Source organism: Crocodylus porosus, unplaced genomic scaffold, assembly GCF_001723895.1.
Source record: "Crocodylus porosus isolate Cpor-Errol unplaced genomic scaffold, CroPor_comp1, whole genome shotgun sequence".
Lineage (NCBI taxonomy): Eukaryota > Metazoa > Chordata > Crocodylia > Crocodylidae > Crocodylus > Crocodylus porosus.
Genome location: NW_017728907.1, coordinates 5,532,518 through 5,539,665, shown reverse-complemented (window position 1 = coordinate 5,539,665; position 7,148 = coordinate 5,532,518). Strand labels below are relative to the sequence as shown.

Below are 7,148 nucleotides of genomic sequence, written 5' to 3'. Positions count from 1 at the left end.
CCTATGACATGTGCCTTAGCAATAATTTAGTAAGCAAAAATAAATGAAAAAAATGGGAAAACACAGGTTTTCTGTTTTGAAGGAATAAAAACTCCCCTTCATTAAATGATTAAAAAGTAACTCCTAAGCCTGCCTGTCAGCAGCTTGTTTAGCCTGCTGGCTTCTGCAGGAGAATTCACTCTCTTATGAGCTCCTCATCCAGTTCTTCAAAGCACCCTGCTCGATGCAGGGTCATCTCTATCCAAACCATGCCATACATTCCTAAAGTAACACAATCAACCCTGTCACACAGCTACAAGGGATATTGCCCAAAGATTCCCCAAAACACCCTAATCTTCCATAGCTGAAACAGGGGGACAAGGACAGTTAGAGGGGTGGATCTGGGGATGGGGTGCACTTGCACCCCACCTTTGATTCCTGGTCCACCCCAGGTTTAAAACAAATTGCCTGGTGGTGGAAGCAGCATTTCTACTCAGGTAGTGCTGAGCATGTCAGTTGACTTCATGGCTCATTGTAATCACTGGATCCCTTCTAGATTCTTCATTCCACAGGTGTGAATGGCCTTTTCTTCTTTTTAATGGTCTTGATGTTCCACCAATCAAGCTATCCTGTGTTCTAAAATTGTGCTGTTAGCTGCACCTGGTAATGAGGCTCGTATTTCACAGCCCTGCAGATTGTTTCTAACTCATTCCAATGAAGTTATATTTGTTTTTGCTTCAGTCTTAAACTGAATAACACAGCCCTGGGCTCTTGCATATTAGTAACGCTTCTAGTTTATTTTAAACTGGAGGAAAATATGTGTTGTTTTAGATGTGATGATGGACCTCACTGTCTGCACCCCTTTTGACAGGAAGTGACCGGTGGTGTTGTGGTGCCCTCTAGTAGATGCACATCTCCTGCCTCATCTGGTCCCTTGGGTGCCCTTCCTCACCACTCTTCTGCCATGCCTTGATGTTGTATAGACAAAAGGTTGGGAGGCTGCCCTGAGGCCCAGAGAGAGTCCAGTCCATTGCTAATCTATCCTTGTTTAATCTATCATGGTTCTTCCAGCCCTATTGGTGAACTAGGACACTGGGTGCCATAAGAGCTGTGCTTGTGGCCTTCGTCTTTCCCTATAGCCATGCCCATGCCTCACAGATGTTGCTAGTTATAACTTCAGTGGGGCAATTTGATCCCAATGCACTGTCTTCAGGCCTCAATGCATTTTTCAGAGCTTTGGCCTTCCTGGTTTTGGCCCCTTTTCTCTAGATGGGCCTCCTAGTCTAAGGTCCACTGTCCTGCACCCCAGCTTCTCCTGGTCTCCTGTTCTTACTGTTCTCAGTCACCAGGGTCCTGTCTCCTGCTCTCACCCTTCCTGGGCTCTGGGGCCTATGGCTCTTGGTCACCTTTTTCAGGCTCTTGCCCTGGCCCTCTCAGCCTCAAGCTACTTCTACATTGCCTGTCTTAGTCCAGGTTTTTGTCCTCTTGGCTTCTACCTACCTGTCTTGTATCTGGTCCCTGGCAGGGGTTAAAATTTCCCTTGCCCTTCAAGCATCCTTTCAGCCATGCCTGGGCCACCAGTCTAAACTAGAACATAAAGCAGGGATGAGCAAAATGGCATATCTGGCCAGTGGTTGGACTCCATTTACCAGCAGTGCCTGCTTGCATTCCTGCAGCCAGTTTTCATGGAGACTCCAGTAACAGCAGCAGCACTGTGACAGCGCAGTACCAGGGTTTCCAAGGAGACTGGCCTCAGCAGTGCTGGCAGAGCATGCGGCTGTGTAGGGAGCTGTTCTGGAGCTGGGGTTGGGGTCTTGAAGTGTTGATGGCAAGGTCCAGAGCCAGAGAAGAGCTGTGGTCTGTTGCCTTCATGCTAAAGGGGAGGCTCCTTGCACATTACCAGTCCTCTTCCTTCCTCCTAGTCATTTGGCTTATCTACCCTGGAGCATTGCTCTATCAGAGTCTGGTAGCTCAGTAGCTCACACAGGTGTTCCTCTGGTTCTAATAGGCAGCTTGCTCTTCCCCATTATAGCTTAGGTCTGTTGCATGCTGCCCCTGTCTCAGCTGCCTGCTGTGTTTTTCTCTTCTTTAGTAACAGGAGCCTCTGGCTCCCTGTTAAACCTCTCTTTTCAAAATTTCACATCTGCCCAGAGCTGTTAATGTCCTGTAGTTGCAAGGGTTGTTAAAATTCAGGTAAGAAATCCAAAGAAAAGGGCCGCTCCTCCTCTACAGATGAAGGCAAAAACCCACCACAGTCCATACCAATCTTACCATGGGGTAAAATTTATTCCTGGAGTCAAATGTAGTGATCAGTGAGACCCTTAGTGGAAAGACAAAACCTCTGGGTTTTTTAGTCAGCACACCCTAGTAAAAATCCCTAGCCTTGGCTGCAGCCAAAACTTGATGCTTCTGCAAATGGCAAAAAAACAACACCGCCCCTCCCCCCGCCAAAAACCAAACCCAAAAACCAAACACTTACACTGATAGCAATCAGATTGGCAGTGGATTCCTTTCTTGCTCCATGTGCTAACTACCAAAGCCCAGAAGCATGGGGAAATATCAAGCACTTTCCATTCTGCTTTGCAGATCACAAACAACTCCACACATCACACCCTCTAACTGGCTAGGCAGAACCCTTTTCTGTATCCCCTCTATTAACTTATCTCAGCTACTTTAAAACTTCTTTCATAAGTAAGGCAGTTGTGGAATTCAGCTTCATTCTCTAGCTATTGAACATAGCCGTCTCCAGTAACTTCCTGCTCTAGACTGGAGAGCTGCTTTTGTGATCTCCTAGCAATCTGTGCTTGTGGGATTGGCTACAGATGACTGGGAAATGAGTTTGAAGACTTATGCTCTTGGGTGATGTGTAGGGATCCTGGTTTTCTCTAATAAAAAAATCCCAAATTTTCAGATTTTAAAAAGTACAATAACACAAAATCCATATTTTTCCATTTTATATATACATATATAAAATCCAGACCTAATGTCTATGAAATCTGTGAAATTTATGAAATATATACACATATGTACACACACATGGGAATTGCCTGTGAAGAATGATGGGGATGGAGGGCGGGCAGGGATGGAGGTAGGGAAGCTTGCTAACCCTATCCCCACCCCGCATCATTGTTGCCTCCCAGGAGTGGGGGAGAGGGGAATCTTGCCCTGTTGTCCCCTCCCTCCCCCTCCACCAGCACTCTGTGCCACCCCCTCCAAGGAGCAAGATTGGTGGGGTGGGGTGAGCCCAGCATTGCTGGCCTCATCCCCTGCTCCATCCCCACCATCATGGTGGCTTGCCACTGCTGCTGCCTCCTGTCCACAATGCTCTTGGAGTACTCTGATTGGTTGTTTCAGTAACCAATAAGAGTGCTCCAATAGCATTAAAAACAGACAGACAAACTTAGCCCTTTATTATATTGAAATATATATTATGGAAAATGTGGATTTCAGGTTACTTTTTAAATATGAAAATTTGGGATTTTTTTTTATAAGAGGAAGCCAGGATCCCTGGTGATATGTGGCATCAAGTGGTATATTTCCATGGGCATAGTTACATTCTCTGAATCTTGAGGCAAACAAGGAAAAGAGAGTTGGATGGCCTGCCCATATTGGTGGCTGAATTAAAAAAAGAAGAAACCAAGACCAAAATAAAAATCTGGAATAATTGAGAAAAGGATGATCCCCTTCAATCCCTGTGTCAAAAAATGCAGGTTACTATTTTGCTTTAGACGGGTAACCTCCATTCCCCACAGACAGCCTCTTCAGCTGATATTTTCCCTGTTTTACTTAGAAACATAATCCTGGAAGACTGCAAATGAGTCTCAGATGCTCCTGCGTATGTTCATAATTTCTGTTTTGTATTGCTAAATTTGCTGTGGAGAATGTTTTCATTGTCAAGCTCTGACTAGAGACAGGGTATAGAAATATAGAAATATTCTGAAATGTTATGGTGCTTAGAGGAAGATATTTTATAGAGAAGAGTTTAAAATGATTTATAATGAGATGGGGACAGGGAAATTATTTTGTATATGCTGCAACTCTAACAACAAAGCAAAATAGAAAGCAAAACATAAAGCAGTATGTTTGCAACATGTCACCCTAAAAGATATGTTTTAGTTGAATAGTTAAAGGCTTGCCAGAAACAGTAGCAGCAAACTAAGTCAAATTAAAACAAATCTCAAATTTGTCAAACCTCAGTGAGTCACAGAATAACACCATTTAATAACAACCTGAACTTTCCTGGTGCTTGGCATTGATCTTTGATATAACTGTGGATTGCCGTGTTGTTCCTTTTACCCATCCCCCATGTTTTTGAAGGGATTGGGCATAATTTGAAACAAGTGGAATAAATAGTTGTATCCTCCCAGCTTTGTTAAGGAGCTATATTTTTTTTCCTAACATCTTGATCAGAATAGCTAATGGTATTTTATAGATATTCTCGTTACAGACAGTCCTTGGACTTATGACACAATTGGTTCCTGAAAACCGCATCTTAAGTCAAAACGCTGTAACTCTGAACTGATTTTCCCATAGGAAACAGTATTATAAATTGGGGATTGGTTCCTGAACCAAGGCCCGATACCCTATTTTCACCAAAAATAACCCAGAATTTTTACTCAATCAATTATAGATGACTAATATAGCTACATTAAAATATTTATATTGTAAATAGCAATCATATTGATTTGAAAGGACTTCTTTGAGGCGACTTTGCTGTACTTTTGAAGGGCTCTTGGTTGGACTTTTTGAAGGCTTCTTGGCTGGAGTCTTCTCAGGAGTCTTGGCTGCAGGTTCTTCTGAAGCCTTATCTGCTTTATTAAAGAAAGTGTCCAAGGAAGTTTGGACAGATGTTCTCCAGGGAGATGGGTGACGCAGCAAATTTGTTCATTGGTATGGTGACGCGTTGGGTCAAACATTGTAAAGTTGAAACTGATGTCAGAAAGTTGAAGCAGGGTGTCAATGTATTAAACGTAAGTGTGAAACATTGTGTCTCAAAATGTTGTAAGTCGAGGACTGCCTGTATTATTTATCTATAATTGTAGCACCTAGAAGCAGCAGCTGATTTTGAGGTCCTGTTGTGCTAATCAGCCTACAAGTGCATAGATACTATTTTGGTGAAGCAGAAGTCCTTGCAAATGTTATTACTGATTCCAATGGGGAATTTCATCTATGGTGAGAGACAGTCCATGTTCCAAAGATGGTGAGATAGACACACAGTGGGAGGGGAAACAGAGAGAAGTAAGAAAACCAGGATTATGTAGCAGTAGAGCAGACTAGAACCATGTTCCTCTTCGAGCTCATCTAGTGCCCTGTGGACCAAACCATGCTGACGCCTCCTACTTTATTAACAAGTGAATCTTCCTAATAGCACATGAGGTAGGTAGTCAAATCTGCATTGTGCAGATGGCAAAGCGGAGCCATTTTAGACCTAGAAAAGAGTTCTTTAGAGGCATGCACCTTATCTAAATACATAAGAATAGAAACAAAAGGAGAAGGAGGAAGTAGAATATATACTTAGCATTCCTGAGGTACTTAGTTGTTACAACACTGAGCACCATAGAGTGAACCCAGGTCACCTGTGACTAGTGACTGACTGGACCTGAAAAAAGATGTCTCAATTTTAAAAAGCATAAGGATGCAGTTGAGGAAGGAGATTAGGGAACAAATGGCAAGGAGTTGTTGAGCACTATGGATAGAAACACACATGAACACTGAATGCCCCTGGAGGCTGGTGGGGAATGGCGAGTTCCCGCAGATGTCAGCATTGCATTGGCGGTGGGAGCATGGTGGTGGCAAGTGGGGAGCTCCCGCAGGTGGCCTGTAATAGTAAGAGCTTTATTAATAGCAAGAGTTTTGCACACTGATTCCATAGTAGGCCGGTGAAGTGGCACATAGCCTCCTGGTCTGTGAGTGTGACCGAACCATGAACCTAGATAGTAGAATGTTGTAATACAGTGGAATGTGATAGACACTTGTGTTGGATCACGACTCATCCCACTCTGACACCAGTTGTCTTAGGATGAACTATGGGCTTCAGAAGATTCCCCACGCTTGAACGAAGGACGCACTCATGGTTGTTTTCACCCTTGCAAAGCTTTATTTAAGGATACTTGCAGAGGCAGGCAATAGAACAGAGCAGAGAGGATAGTCACCTCACATCAGCCTTAGGTGGCAGCTGCCACCCCGCATGGTTCCCATGGCCCTTGAGTGTCCCGATCCCAGGGGTTCCTCAGCTCTGGCAAGAGTTCTGACTTGCACAGAGCCCTGGCACAGGCTATCGCATCCCCAGGATTGGGACACTCCGGAGCCAGGGGAACCATGCGGGGTGGCAGCTGCCACCTAAGGCTGATGTGAGGTGACAGCCCTTTCTGCTCTGTTCTATTGCCTGCCTCTGCGAGTATCCTTAAATAAAGCTTTGCAAGGGTGAAAACAACCATGAGTATGTCCTTTGTTCAAGCGCAGGGAATCTTCTGAACCCAGTAGTTCATCCTAACACACAGCTGCAGCCGCAGTGGCACCTTTTCACAGCAGTGCACCACCACACTCAGAATGCACGTGGACCCACGTGCATCCCCTACACATCACCAACAGAAACAGACATTGCCTTTCCTTTCTTTTATGCTGCCATAACATTTTTTATGGCTGTACAAAGTCAAAGCAAACACATCCATACCCCTTGTTGTGCAACAAATGTCCAAAATTTGTAGTCATAAAAAACATGGTCATGACAAAAGCTGCTTTACTGTGGCATCCATTCTTTTTCTTCATGATGGGAGAGTGTGGTCAGTTGGAGCTGCCTGTGCTCTCCAGCCACTCTAAGCAGGTGCTCTGGAGGCTTGAAGGGCCTAATTGTGTGCAGCCAGGGGATTCCCAGGCAAGATCAAGCCATTTAAGTCCCTGGAGGATCTTCTTGGTTTTCCCCTCTTACAGAGATGAGTCCTGGGGAATCATGTGACGCCTCTCATAGATTTATAGATGTTTAGGGTTGGAAGCGACCTTAGTAGATCATTGAGTCTGACTGTCAGTAAGCTAGAAAATCTAGGTTTTCCCTGCTTACAAAGATGAACTCCCAGCATTTCCTGTCTATGTCTCCATAAGTGGGCACCTCTGGGATCTGCTGGGTGTGTTCCCATAAGTTGCAAAAAGCCAGAGCTCCTTATTTGAGGAGG

General features: G+C 44.5%; 1 long non-coding RNA gene across 1 annotated transcript; it reads left to right on the top strand.

The window, feature by feature from the left end:
* The first annotated feature begins 254 nt into the window (after window positions 1-254).
* Window positions 255-6,412, top strand: LOC109307610. The gene is made up of 3 exons (XR_002100311.1): window positions 255-266; window positions 2,150-2,157; window positions 6,202-6,412. It is a non-coding gene; the product is annotated as an uncharacterized LOC109307610 (long non-coding RNA).
* The last annotated feature ends 736 nt before the right edge of the window (window positions 6,413-7,148 follow it).